Source organism: Prionailurus viverrinus, chromosome B4 (assembly GCF_022837055.1).
Source record: "Prionailurus viverrinus isolate Anna chromosome B4, UM_Priviv_1.0, whole genome shotgun sequence".
NCBI lineage: Eukaryota > Metazoa > Chordata > Mammalia > Carnivora > Felidae > Prionailurus > Prionailurus viverrinus.
The window spans coordinates 135,852,064-135,866,796 of record NC_062567.1 but is presented as its reverse complement, the minus strand read 5'-3'; the positions used below and the strand labels follow the sequence as shown (position 1 = coordinate 135,866,796).

General features: G+C 52.9%; 1 protein-coding gene across 5 annotated transcripts in view; it reads right to left on the bottom strand.

Moving 5' to 3' along the window:
* PPARA (peroxisome proliferator activated receptor alpha) overlaps positions 1-14,449 on the bottom strand; it is a 73,563-nt gene extending 59,114 nt beyond the window's left edge. For 3 of the 5 annotated variants that reach the window (XR_007153977.1, XR_007153978.1, XM_047866863.1), the window contains exons 1-2: positions 14,080-14,109; positions 13,184-13,333 (exon numbers count right to left, since the gene is read on the bottom strand). The gene's annotated coding sequence lies outside the window, so the exon portion shown is untranslated. Of the gene's footprint in view, positions 1-13,183; positions 13,334-14,079; positions 14,110-14,331 lie in introns of those variants that run through there. The other 2 variants (XM_047866865.1, XM_047866864.1) reach the window with 2 other exon arrangements.
* Positions 14,450-14,733: the final 284 nt, after the last annotated feature.

Below are 14,733 nucleotides of genomic sequence, written 5' to 3'. Positions count from 1 at the left end.
ACTGTCTTGACTACTGCAGCTCTAGAACAATTCTTGGACTCAGGTAGTCTGAGTCTTCCAACTGTGATCTTTCTCAGTGTTGTTTTAGCTGCTCTCGCTCCTGTACCTTTCCACATAATTTTAGAATCAACTTGTCCAGTTCTACAAAAGGGCATGCTAAGATTCAATTTTGATCGCTTTGAATCTATAGATCATTTTAAGAAGCACTGCCATCTAAACACTACTGAGTCTTCTGATTCAAGAGCATGGGATAACTTGCCATTTATTTTAATATTTCTCTCAGCAATGCTGTGTAGATTTCACTGAGCACATCTCATGCATTTTATCCCTACGCAGTTCATAATTTTTTGATAGTTGATTGCTTTTTAAATGTTTTTTAACGTTTATTTATTTATTTTGAGAGAGAGAGAAATCATGTGGGGAGGGGCAGAGAGAGATGGAGAGAGTCCCAAGCAGGCTCCATGCTGTCAGCGCAGAGCCTCATTTGGGTCTCGAGCCCACAAACTGTGAGATCATGACCTGAGCTGAAACCAAAAGTTGGATGCTCAACCGACTGAGCCATCCAGGTGCCCTGACTTTTTAAATGTTAAACTAACCTTTCATTCCTGGGAGGAGAAAAACAACTTTCAGTACACTGAAGGCGTCTTTTCATTGTCTTCTGGCTGAGAAAATTATCTGTTTTGGGTTGAGAAGTCTGAAAATTTGGTTGAGAAATTATCTCTGACTTGTTGCTCCTCTGAAAGTGATGTCTTTTCAAATTGTTTTAACCTCTAGTTTCTTTTAAGATGATCTCTTTGTCTTTATCAGCCATCTTACCATAGTGTGTCTAGATATGTATTTTTTTTTTTTTAATTCTGGCTGTAGTTCTGTAGGATTCTTGAATTTGTGACTTGATGTCTTTCATCGGTGTTAGAGAAACTTCAGCCACTATATCCATAAACATTGCTTCTGTTCCATTCTCCCTTTCTTGTCCTCCTAGGATTCCAATTATACGTATAATGTAATTCTCCGTACTCATATTCTGTCCTTTTGTCTCTTTGTGCTTCATTTTAGATATTATTTTCTGACCTAGTGTTAATTCAACAGTTCTCCCAGCAGTTGTGTCTACTCTGCTGGGAGTACAGCATTTAAGTTTTTGCATTTTTTACTTTTGTAATTTCTACCTGGGTATTTTTCTAATCAATGTCCTTTCTAAATATATAATGTCTAGTGCTCTACCAAAACTCCCAACCTTGTCGTTTATCTTCTTGAATAGAGTAAGCAGGTGCTTTTAAAGTTTATATCTTATAAGCCTAATATTTAGAGTCTTGCGGGTCTGTTTCCATCATCTCTCATTTCTGCGTTTCATGAGCCTTCTCTCCACGTATGCTTGGTCAGTTTTGTTGTGTGTCATTCTCTACAAACAGTCTCGATTTGTACGGTCCTGCCTGACCATGAAAAGGATCATGCAGGCAGAAACTGGGCAAAATGATTTTACTAATCAGTGGTGAAAATTACCATGACCTTCAAAAGGTTTTGGCAAAACATTAAAAATTCCCTTATTATCAGTTGTAAATGAACCAGGGAACAAAAAATATAGCAACGCTAATATGGATTTAGTACACTGTAATCTAAAACATTAGAAACACTGAAATTCAAGTGTTTTATTTCCTTGTAAAAAACTTTGCAAGTAGTGTGAGCCATGCTTGGCTTCCTCGCGTATAAGTCACGATTTGGAGTGAGCATCTTTTCTGTGCTTTCTTTCGTAAATTGTCAAACTCGTAAGCTTGGACTGGCTTCCATCACTTACTTATGCTTTGCACGTTCAAGATCCTGAAATATCTGGGACACATCCTCTAAGGTAAAGTTTGCTACGATCACCTCTTCTGGGACATCTCCCTCTTTCTGTCCCAATCACGTTCCTCGTTTATGCGGACAGGTCCCTTGTACCAGGTGCCTCTGGATTTCCATCTAGCGTCTCTAAATGGCAGCATGCCCACCGCCAGCTGTTTTTCGGTAACTCCGTTTAGGTCCGATTCAGATTTTATTCCCCGTGTTACCACCTTTCATTTACTTGCTGCACCTTTTTCTTTGTTGCTTCGTTCCTCTTATAGGCTTATCTGGTGCTAGAAAAGGTCAGGTGGGTTTGTCGCTGGGAGAGGAGGAGGTGGTCTACGGCAGGTACTGAATGATAGACGCACAGGGCCAATCACAGACCGACTTTGAAAGGAGAGCTGGGATTGGTCACAGATCTGTTATCTGTGTAGTGATTGGAAGACTGGCGAGGGGGCCGTGGGCTTCCCGCAGCTGCTTAGTTCAGGTTCCCGTCATGGAAACCTGAACTGTGTTTTGGGGAGCCTGGTGGTATTTAACTGGTCATTGGAATTTGTGCATAATGGAACTGACGAGCGAGGACTACCTATGCTTGAGAATTTATTCCTGGAAATAGAGGCCCAGGGTGATGCTTTCTTCCTGCAAGTGTCTGCCAGGGTCCTGGCAATCTGGGACCACCTTCATCCCCCTCAAGGAATGCGATTAGTTACAACCGGGCTCAGTTCGTGAGCAAGCTGATTGATCTCCAGGTCGCTGTATTCCTAGAGGACAGCTTTTTGGGTCCCGACCCAAAGTTTGGGATGTTTCCCAGGGTCTCCCCTTCTCGTAGGTTTTATACCCCCAATTTTTACTTTTAGCCGTGCTCTTTAGCCTCTTAATTGCTTCATCCATAAACTGGGGACAAAACGACCCCAAATGTCAAGGGTCCAACTTCTCCAGACCTCAGCCTGGCAACTGTTCACTACCTGGTGAGCTCTCCAACGCCTTGGCACATGTTTAAAGATTTCGTCCACCTTTGCCGGTTGGCTTCCAAACTCCTACGCCATTATCAAGACTGGAGCCCCCATCTTAACATTTTTAAACCACTTAATAGTTGTGACTCTCGGCTCCAGAGTTTTAAATGGTCGTTTTTCCCTTTAGTTTTTACTTCTGGAGCTCCAAAGTACTTCTGTGCCCTAAAATAAACTCCATAGCCTGGTATATAGGGAAACGACTACACTTCCTTCAAGTTTCCCTCACATTCGTTCAGGCAGTGTTACTGAAATCACACCTTTCTAGTAAAATGCCAGCAAAATTTTAGAACAGAAAAACGGTCATCTTTCCAACGAGCATGAAGTAGAGAGGGAGGCTGTGTCCATTCAACGTTTTTAGCTGCCTTCTGTGCTCGGTCATGTTCTAGGCACTGAGGGTACAGGAGCGCAGAACACAGACAAGACATCCCTGCCCAGTTGCCGTTCTTGGGGCAGGGAGGTGGGGGGGGAGAAACCAACAAACAGGGATGGATGTCCTGTGTCCTACGTTGGACGGAGACAAGACAGGAGGGAGGGGCTGCAGTTACAAATACGGGGTCAGAGAAGACCTCCCACGTGGGGGATGAGCACAACTCGGGTGTCCTCCCTTGCTGTAAACAGGGACACAGGGACACAGGGCTGGGAGAGTCCCACGCGGCCGCGACCTCCCAATACTCTAGAGGCGTCCACTGCTCACGCCCTCCGCGGGACAGCACGAGGTTCTCCCGGGCATCAGCCAGGTGGAGGGAAGGAAGGAAACCACCGTGCCCGGCCACTCACCACGCTGTTACACACGTCCCCCTAAAACTCTCCCCGCTTGTGTCTGTGTGACCCACCCTACCCCAAGTGCCTAACGCACCGACAACCCCGGCCCCGGCTTTTCCTCTCTGCTGTTCCAGAGACGTCTTTAGTGGACAGGGCTGGACGCTAAAGAGCTCACTCGTATTCGAGTATGAACAGGAGAGGCCGTGAATTCCACGAAGGCAGGATTATGACATGGAGCCAAATAATGGCCCCCAAAGAGGTCCATGGATATGCGGAGCCCCAGTCTCGGAGCCCATGGAGATGTGGCCTTGCGTGGAGAAGGGGGCTCTGCAGGTGTGACGGAGGGTTCTGCAGGGGGTGATGTGTGTCCCGCCCGCCACCCTCTAAAAGACAGTCTCACGCCCTACCTCACCTCCGGGACTTCAGAATGTGACCTTATCGGAAACAAGGTCTTTGCAGATGTAGTTACGATGAGGTCACACTGCAGTGGGGTGGGCCCTTGATCCAATAGGACTGGTGTCACGGGGGAATTTGGATACAGACACACACACACACACACACACACACACACACACACACACACACCCCGAGACCACCGTGTGGTGACAGAGGCAGAGACTGGAGGGATGGGTCTACAAGCCAAACCACACCAAGCCTGACGCCATCACCAGGAGAGAAGGTGAGGAAAGTTCTGCCCCGAGCCTCATGGGGGGAGCAGCAGCCCCGCTGGCATCTGGACGACTGACGTCCTGCCCCCAGAACTGCAGAGAATAAACTGTCGTTTCAAGCCACCCAGACTGTGGTGCTTTGTTACAGCTGCTCGAGGAGACGGACGCAGACAGGCACGGACCCTGGCTGAGGAGATGGGCCCAGATCATTCGGGGAGGACCACTCGAGTCTCCTGAGCCCTTACAAGCAGAGAACTCTCTCTGGCTGCGATGAGGCAGAAAGGGACGCCGGAGAGATTCCGGATGTGAGGACAACCCAACCCATGTTGCCGATTTTGACGGTAAAGGGGCCACGAGAGAAGGGATGTGTGAAGCCTCTAGAGGCCGAGAACCACCTCTGGCTGGCAACCAGCAAGGAAACAGGGACCACGGATGACATTCAAAACTCACACAATCATAGGGGTGCCTGGGTGGCTCAGTCAGTTAAGCGTCCGACTTCGGCTCAGGTCATGATCTCGCAGTTGGTGAGTTGGAGCCCCGCATCGGGCTCTGTGCCAACAGCTGGGAGCCTGGAGCCTGCTTCAGATTCTGTGTCTCCCCCACCCTGTCTCTCTCTGCCCCTCCCCAGCTTGCTCTCTGTCTGTCTCTCAAAAAATAAATATAAAAAACAATTAAAAAAAAACAAACACCTGACTTCAAACGCATCTCCGTTGTCTGATCTGGGGGGAGCCTAACAGAAAGAGGGCAGTCTGGTATTGGAAGCCAGCCCAACACATCATCACACCCACGGAGGAAGGCGGCCGGGATGATCTCCCAGGCACCTCGGGGAGTCAGTCTGCTCCCACCTGACATGACAGGGCTCATGACAGCCCCCGGCAGGACACCACCACCTCCCTCCCCACCGCCGCAGCCACGAAGCAAGACGCCTGCCTGCCCTCGGAGGCCTTGACATCACTCATCGTATGTTATCCTGGGAAAGGGGCTTGTACTCGTCCAGGGAATAATTTGCCCGGTTGGTTCACTGCTATCAGACCCAATGGTGTCAAGAAAACAGCACACAATCCAGCTCCTGTCCTGTCAAGGTGGCCTTTCAGGAGGCAATTACCATGCTCACAGGATTAAGATAGACTCACTGCACAGAGGGCTTATCTGCTTTTACTGCTGGAAGTTCGGCGGCAAACAGAAGACAGACCCTGCACCTGAACATACAGTGTTTCCTGCATATAGGTCATTAGATGCACGATTAGAGTTAATATTCACCTCAGATCTGAATTCTGCAGAACGAAGCGGGTCAAAAGGATCTCACTTGAGCACTTAATGCCTTTAAGATAATAACCAGAACAAAAATGGGTTCTGAAATCTCTTGGATCATTGTTGTTCACGATTAATCGCCGCTTTCTCGACTTGCTTCCTTTAATGAAAGGATGTTCCGAATTAAAAAAATGTTTGTTTTAATGTTTACTTATTTATTTTGAGACAGCGAGCAAGCAAGGGAGGGGGAGAGAGGGAGAGGGAGTGGGAGAGGGAGAGGGAGAGGGAGAGGGAGAGGGAGAGGGAGGGAGGGAGGGAGGGAGAGAGAGAGAGAGAGAGAGAGAATCCCAAGCAGGCTCCGAGCTATCAGCATAGAGCCCCATATGGGTCTCAAACTCATGAACCAGGAGATCATGACCTGAGCCAAAATCAAGTCTGACATTGAACTGACTAAGCCACCCAGGTGCCCCGGGAATTCTGAATTTTAAAGACAAATATTTATCGAGTCGTCCATCCAGACCACTGTTAAAAACTCTGGCATTATCTGCTTTGGGCCCTGCCTCCCCTCTTAGCCTGGGAGCCCCACTCGTCCAGAAATGCAGTGCTTTCTAAGGGTGACTGTGCGTGCTGTCTTTCGACTGCTTCCTCAGCGCCTAGACACGGCCTGGCACAAGGTGGGCACTCAGTAAATATTTGCTGAATAAATGCTCAGGCTTAGAAATAAATGACTGAACTACTCAGTGAACAGCTGCTGTGGTGAAGGCGGAATCAGACCAGAGAGGTTCCCAGTGCCGTAGGGTCTGAATACCCGAGGGACAAAATTCTCGTATCTGGTCTGGGGGAAGATCTCGGAAGGCTTCCTGAAGGTGGTGGCACCTGCTTGGGCCATCGGCGAATCTCAGCGGGAGGGCGGCCCTACGGGGGCTCGCAGCTCACTCGGGGGGGGGGGGGGGCACCGCCCGAGCCGGCAGCACAGTCCTGGGCGATGCTGGGCTGACGGACAGCGAGGCAGCTACGGCTCCGGGCTTTGGGGTCCGCGTCTGGCGGGGACAGCAGCGGTCATCAGGCCGCCACGACGGCGAACCCGTAACGCGTGCGTGCTTTGGATGAAAAGCACCGGCCGTCGGAAGCGCTCACACCAGAGGGATACAAGCCGGGCAGGCAATTCAGAGAGGCTTCCCTGAGGAAGCAACTTCAGGCTCGGATCTCCAGGCAGCGGTCACGGGGGCGAGGGGGGATGCTGAGGGTCCGGGGTAACGGAGCAGCCCAGGCAACAGGAGGAACCTCGGTGCGTGAGAGGGCCTGGGGGTACAGGAGCAATGTCGGCCCCTGCGAGTGAGGCCGGGCCTTCCCGTGCACCACGGGAGCAGGCGAGTAGGGCTGGGTGAGTCACCGTGAAGGCTGACAGTCAACATAAGCAAAGAAACGCCTACGGACGTCTTACTATGTGCCAGCCGCAAGCACCCATGGAAAGCACTGGGAGTCACCCCATTTGTCACTGGGGAAACCGAGGGGCAGGCCAGATGGGCCCGTGCGAGGCGGACAGCCACAGGGCAGGACCCTGCCCTCGTCCCGTCTCCACTGGCCCACTGGGAGGCCGTGTGCTGGCCCAGGAGCAAGGGCTGGACAGTCTGGGTGGGAGGTCCCGGGAGGGTCAGGGTGACGGCCGTCGGGAGGCCGGTGGAAGTCGGACCTGAGGTCAAGCGCACGGGCCTCCAGGGAGGAGGTGAGGCCGGGCGCCCCAGGCAACGGCGGAGACTGACTGCTGGAGCCCGGAGAGGGGCGCCCGGGGCTCTGCGGAGGGCACAAGCCCAGGATCAGAAAGCAAGCGTCTGCTTCCCGGGTCCCTGGGCCACGCAGCTCTGTGGGAGCCAACGTGATGACGGAAGCTGTCTTGGAACAACAGGCGGATGATATGCCGACACCTTGGCCGGAATTTCACTTCTCATCCCTTAAAAGCAACTCCTTTACTGAGTTCTAAGTTTTGGTTCTTGCTCTTGTCCCTCTGAGACTTTGTTCTCAGAGACGGTGCCAGTTCTGATACCGTATCTGGCCATGGATCTTTCCGGAATACTTTCTAGAGCATGACTTCCGCAAACCTGGAAAGCCCACCTCTGAATGCACTGTGGCTGAGCGCTTTCCCTGCCTTTGCTGTCTCAGTGTGCGAATCGGCCACGGATGTGTCTGCTTTCCTGGCTAGCTTCTTCCTTCTAGATTCTTGCTCCTTTACTGTCCTGTGCCCCTGTGAGTACGAAAGACTACCAGCTGTCCTTGAATGTGTCCTTGAATGTGGTTAAAAATTCACCTTCATGTTGGGGCGCCTGGGTGGCTCGGTCGTTGAGCGTCCGACTTCAGCTCAGGTCATGATCTCGCGGTCCGTGAGTTCGAGCCCCACATCGGGCTCTCTGCTGATGGCTCAGAGCCTGGAGCCTGCTTCGGATTCTATGTCTCCCTCTCTCTCTGCCCCTCCCCCTCTCATGTTCTGTCTGTCTGTCTCTCTCTCTCTCTGTCAAAAATAAACATTAAAAAATTAAAAATTTTTAAAAAATGTTTTCCAAAAAATTTTTTAAAAAATTTTAATTTTTTCAAAAAAAAAATTGAAAAAAAATTCACCTTCATGTAGATTTCTGACCCAGATGTGAAAAGCTAACTTGGCTGGATTCATCTAAGCTAGAGAACGGAGCAGAAGAAGGCCCATCATTTGGGGGCTCTGGGGTGAAAACAAAGGACCACCTTTCCCCCTCTGCTCGTATGGACATCCTGCTGAACGCCCTCTCCCCCCTGGACGCACACACCGAGGCGGGGACCTTGCCAGCGTTGGATCTTCCTCTTTGGGGTGGTTTCTACCGGCGGCTCCAGCTGTGTGAGCTTCCCGGCTCTCTCGGGACCCCTATCCCTTCACTTGACCCTCCTCCCGCATCTAGAACCTTCTTTCTCGGCGCTGGAGCAGCGCTCCAACGTCTGCGCCCGTGTCCTTGTCTCGTGGCCTGGCACGCGGGTTCTTTTAACCCTGTTTACACTGGTCTTTTCGCCCAAGGAACACTACCTTCAGATGCTGCTACACTCAATACCTTTCTCCTCATACCTCTTATTTTCCAAAGCCTTCTTCCCAGGGCATGGCTCCCCACGAGGCGCGTGCGGTCAGCATCCTCCCACGGCCGAACCTGTTTCTCAGCTACTCGTCCGGTCCCTCCCAGGACTCCTCCCTGAGGTGAACGGATTAGGTTTACTTTCCTGGTCTCAGAAGTACCACAAGACAGAATGTCTTCCCGGGGCGGCTGGATGGCTCAGTCGGTCGAGTGCCTGACTCTTCTTGATTTCGGCTCAGATCACGATCCCAGGGTCGTGGGATCGAACCCCACGTCAGGCTTGGTGCTGAGCGTGGAGCCTGCTTGAGATTCTCTCTGTCTCTCTCTGTCTCTCTCTCTCTCAAATAAATAAATAAACTTAAAATGGAAAGTAAGTGGACAGTGAGTGAATAGGACTCTGACCCAGGTGCCAAGCTGTCCTGGAAAATGAGCCAAAAGAGACCGTCGAATTTATCAAATTTCCTCACCCTCCAAGACAGGGGGAGTGTGCTCCTCGTGGAGGTATCCTAACGGATGTCAACTTGTCCAATGATGAAAGCTGCCTGAGATGCTTCTAAAAATTCTCCTGGCAAAAAATACCCCATTTAACATACAGGTGATAGAAGAAAACTTGCTCTCAGATCATCAAGATTTGGTGGCATGTGGATTCTTCAATCCTGTGTCTCACGAGCCGCGTTGCTCAATTGTTGAGCAGGTGTTTAAGTAGTCAGTTAAGGCCGACAACTGACGGCTTAGAATATTTCAGACAGGGACGTATCCACGGGTCAACTTCTAAATGACTGGGTCCGTTTTACTGGAGCTTGGCAATTTGTCACCTCAGTGTGGTTATCACATCACCACAGGCTCATTCAGTTACAAGTGGCTGCAAGAAAACGCGGGGCCTCCCCCACACGTAAAAATGAAAAACAAACAACAAAAAAAAGGGAACTACGGTGTCCCATTCACTTAAATGTATTATAGTTTCAAATCGTTCACATGAGGCTTCGTCGTCTTTGAGGCAATGAGTCATCCTGCATTTGCTCTCCTAACTTGGACGATTCAAAGTGATTCTTTCCTAAAGGTTGACTTGTGGTCTCTAAGCGAAAGGCGTGGAGCATGCAGATCAGATGCAAAACTGTCCCTCCTCTTTACTTACGAATCCCTGAAAACAGAGCAAACTAGAAGTAGGCAGGTGAGCACAGCGTCCCGGAACACACGGGCATGTAGCCAGGGTTTTCTCCAATTCCTTCTGTGCCTTTCTTCCCCCCGCAGGGACTCCTGCCCTCTTAGAGATGAGCACTCCCCACCCCACACGGGTGTAAACATACCCCTTGCCTAATAAGTCAGTTGTTTGGCATCTGAATCCATGACCTTGCAGAAAGAAATCGCATTCTATTTAATTAGACTCTCGGGCCATCTCATAAAAGGTCTATCGAATACCTAACATACCCCAGACCTAGCGATGAGCGTGGGCAGAATCATTTCAACCGCAACTACCACTTTATAATAGGGATGCAGAGGACACAGCACGAGGCGGCCCAGCACGGGTGCGGCGACACCCGTCTCGTCGGGAGAGAGAGGGTGGTCCGGCCATCCCAGTTTGGGGGGCGGGGGGAAAGCTGCAAAACGTCAAGGGGGGGCGGGAGGCAGGCCTGCTGTCTGCAGCACCGAGGGGGGTGCCCAACGAAGTCGTGCCCACGTCCGGGAGGATTTCGCCCTCCAAGGATGAGGAACAGACCTTTGCACGACCCACGTACAGCGGAGTAAGGGCCAATGCAAAACGCATCAGCACCAAAAACGTGAGGGCGCGGCCACATTCGGAGAAAGCACAAAACTGCTTGTGACGGTTGTTCTCACTGATGTGGGACTCGTTTACCTACTGAGAAATTCCTCCTAAGAGCCCTCCGGGGCTCTGCACACTTGTCGAAACTTTACAAAGAATCTTCACGTAAGCCACCACCTGTGAGCGTCCCAACCCTTCCGACAGGTGAAGCGGAAAAGAATTCCATTTTCTGATGAGGCAAGAACCGTCCAGACAGGTGGACGAAGACCCCGGGCCTGGCAGGCAGCAGCCGAGGAGCAAGAATCCAAATTGATGGCCTAACGTGATTAATGAGCCAAGGCATTTCCACCGTGCCCAGCAGCAACCTGATGCCAACCGAAATGCTCAAACACTTTTTCGGAAACTACACGACAAGCTCAGAACAAACGCCGCTCCACCACAAAAATAATTGTGACGGGGCTGACCTAGTAGGGAGTAAATTCTTCACTTTACGGAGTGTATACGCTCTTCCAGACGTCGCAACATCACCCCTGCAAGATGTTACATAAGTAAATACTCCAGAGGCGAAGAACAAACACACCTCCCGTAACAACAACAATCAGACCACGTCATGTCTGATTATCCGTAGGACCAGCTGGAAAACTCGCACGCCCGTGCTCTTTTCCAGAAGGTCACGGCATGTCAGCATTAGAAATGCTTGGAAGGGGCGCCTGGTTGAGCGTACGACTCTTGATTTCGGCTCAGGTCACGATCTCACGGTTATATCAAGCCCCACATGGGGCTCCACACTGTGCGTGGAGCCTGCTTCAGATTCTCTCTCTCTCTCTCTCTCTCTCTCTCTCTCTCCCTCTGCCCCTCTCCACCGCCCCCCCCAATAAATAAATAAATAAATAATATAAAAAAGAAATCCTTGGGAAGAGAAAGAGGTTCTTTCAAACACGGTCCACTGGGACATCCTTTTTGGTTTCTTACCTTAAAACTATATCAATACCAAGTTGGAAGTTAAAGTTCATCGCTTAGGTTTCCCTAGCCACGTGACATGGCCTTGGAGGTGAACCCACTTGTTCCATGTCAATAACCAGGTTTAAGTAAGAGACGCAGCAAATGTCCACGCCACACACAGAAACTATGCCTTTCTTTGCAACGTTTGTGGAACACTCGAAAGAGGGATTCGGTATCAAGCCACCAAAAACAGAAATAACATTGAGAGGTCCTCAAATTTTAAAAACATTGTTTTCATTTAAAATTAAAAAAAAAAAAATTAGAAAAAAGAAAAGGCAGAAACTACCCAGGCCACACCCGCTCCCTGCACTGCAGCAAAATTAGTTGAAATGTTCAACAAAACCACCAGGCACTTGGAAGGTGAGGCACCTTTAAGAATATTCAGGCGCAGAGACTGTGGGAGAGGAAAAAGAGAAGAGAGGATTTGGTGTGTTTATAATGTGTTTGCACTAAGCAAAGAACCCTTTAGTTAATTAATGTTTTACAATGCTTATTTATTTATTTTGAGAGAGAGCGTGTGCACGAACAGGGGAGAAGAGGAGAGAATTCCAAGCAGGCTTTGTGCTGTCAGCACAGAGCCCCATGCGGGGCTTGATCCCATGAACCGTGAGATCATGACCTGAGCCGAAATCAGGAGTCAGACCTTTAGCCGACCGAGCCACGCAGGCACCCCAACATTTTTTTTTTTTATTTTTAAGGACTACTGAAAGAATATTTGTCATAGGTACACATGTGCTCACTGCATGCAGGAAAGAGATCACCGGTTGACCAGCAACGAAACAGTAAGATGTTTTGGCAAAAATGGTTTCTCTCTCCGGACTCCCCAGAATCATCTTTTAGGGATGAGGAGGACAATCTCCAACTTTCTTTTTTGTATTCTGGCATAAAAGTCAGCTTCACGAGCAGATCTATGGTTGTTCTGCTCAATACTGAACGCATTAGCCCATAGCAGCTACTCAGTAAATATCTGTGGAATGAATAATATATACGTATTACACACCATAATATATAGACACACACACATTAAGGGACTGGCTAAACAGTGGCTGTACCTAAGCACAATGGAATAGTATACGGACATTCAAAATGATGAAGCAGAAACATTTATTTCACACGGCAAGATCTCTCCTCCCCCCATAGTCAATGAAACGGAAGCCGATGACAAAATGGTTTCTATCGAAGAAACACGCCTTTCCTCTCCTGTCAGTCTCTCTCGCTCACGCACAACGTTTAAAAATCTGCTTACGAGCCTGACATGAGCCGGTAGAAACTATTTCACGATTATGGGACGTCTCTTAGTATATGTCTAAGATCTGAGAAAAGAGAAAGACATTTTCTCAACTGTGGGTGAACCTGCTTTTGCTTCAGAGTCGCACAGGGAGAATCGTGTCTGCTCCCGGCTGTGCCTGTCCTGCGTGATGACGGTTCCAGGCCGGAGCCCCCACCGCAGCAAGCTACCTGCCTGATATTCAAAGCAGCCTGAACACGGCAAGGAGCCAGCACGTTTGGGGTTCAGTACTCGTCAGCACCTGTCACCGCACAGTCTGTCAAGGAATAACATTTCCTAACAGTTCCACCGTCCGGTTTCATATCACATGGAACCGAGCTGCTATAAAGGAATGAAACTCCCAGTGAAACAAACCCAAGAACCGGCAACTGAGCACGGCCCACATTTATCTTACTTTCAAAGCGCGGAAAACATACCCCCAACTTTGCACCACTGAGTAATAATTAACCCCCGGATGGCCAGCGTGTAGGGCAACCAGAAGTAAACACTTAAACATGTCGGTCTGGAAACACGAGCCAATCAAACCTTCTATTTACCTGTGATGACAGCGTCTTAGTGCTGAGCCTGGGTCACCGGGAGCGGTTCCTTCAGGGAGGCAGCGCCTTTCAAGGCAGCCTCGGCAGTAAGAAGGTAAAGGAGGAAATGATGACGATGTGTCCTCTGGATTCTCCCCAACTCTCCACCACCTTGGAAGAGGAAAGTCACCGTGACCCTACTCGGGCAGCAGTGGAAAACCCTGTGCCCCCCGCCCCGCGCGCCCTTTCCCAGGCGGCCCCGGGAGAGGAGGGGGGCTCCCCGGTTTGGGGAGGGGAGCCGGGGGAGCCGGGGCTGGGGTGGGCGTGCAGCCCCGAAGGGCCCGGGGCGCCCCGCCAAATCCGAGACGTTACACCACCGTGGACTTTTCTTAGAGAGACGCTTGACACTGACATTGGGGCACGCCGTGCCTCCTTTCAACTTAAGAAGGCGAGGAAAGCACGGGCACGCAGTCGGCCGTCCCGGGTCGGCGTGGGGACAGAGCCCGGCTTCCGGCCCGCACCCCCCGCACCCCCTCCCCCCGGGGCCGCGCGGCCGGGACGCGGGGAGACCGGGGCGCGGAAGCGGCGCGCCGGCCCCGCAGGGCCGGGCTCGGGAGAAACGTGGCGCGGCGCCGCTGCCCCGGGCTCGTCCCGACCGGCCGGGGCGCCGCCTGCGCCGGGGCGCAAAGTGCGGCAGCGACTCCAAGCCGCTCCGCGGGCGAGTTTCGCCCGTCCGCCCGCAGCCGCCGGGCGCGCCGCCTCGGGGGTCCCGGTGTCCCGGCCTGCGGCTACCCAGCCCCGGGGACCCCGGGGGCCTCGGGTGACGCCCCCAGTCGGTGACGCCCCAGCTCGACAGCGCCGAGGGAAGGGCGCGCCCGCGGCCCCCGCCCGGGGGGCCTTCCCTCCCGCGGGACAACCTGTGGACACGGCGTCTCCGGGGCCCCGGGCGCTCGGAGCGAGGCCGGGCAGGGGGCGGTCCCCCCCCCCCTCTCGGGCCCCGGGGATCCCCAGCGGCGGACCCAGCGCGCTCGGCCCGCGCCCCCGGGCCCCGCGCATGCGCCGCCCGGCCCGGCCCCTCCCCTGGCCGCCGCCGCTCCGGGTCCCGAGAAGGGGAGGCCCGGTCCGCGGACCCCCCGCGCGCGCGCGCGTGCCCGCCCGCCCCCGAGCACCTGGGGCCGGTCCGCCGCCTGCGGGTCCCGCCGGGCGAGCGCGCCGAGGGAGGCGGCGCCGGGCAGGGCGCTAGCTGCCGCCGCCTCCGCCCCCGCCGCCCGCTGCCCCCGCCGTGGGGCCGCCGCGTCCCCTGCCCATGCCCGGCGCCGCCTCCCCGGGCCCGTGCCAGCCGCGCCCCCCGCGGCACGCGCCGCCCCTCGGCCCCCCGCCCCGGCCCGGCTGCGCGGGCGGCTCGCGCGGGTGGCCCCCGGAAGCTCCGCCCCGCCCCGGGCCCCCGGCCTTGCCCCGGGCGGGACACACCCCCCTGGCGGCGGCGCCCGATTGGCTGCCCGCCGGGTCGGAGGCGGGGCCGCGGCCCCGGAGACTCCCACCTCGTGCCCGGCGGCGGCCGCACCGGTGGG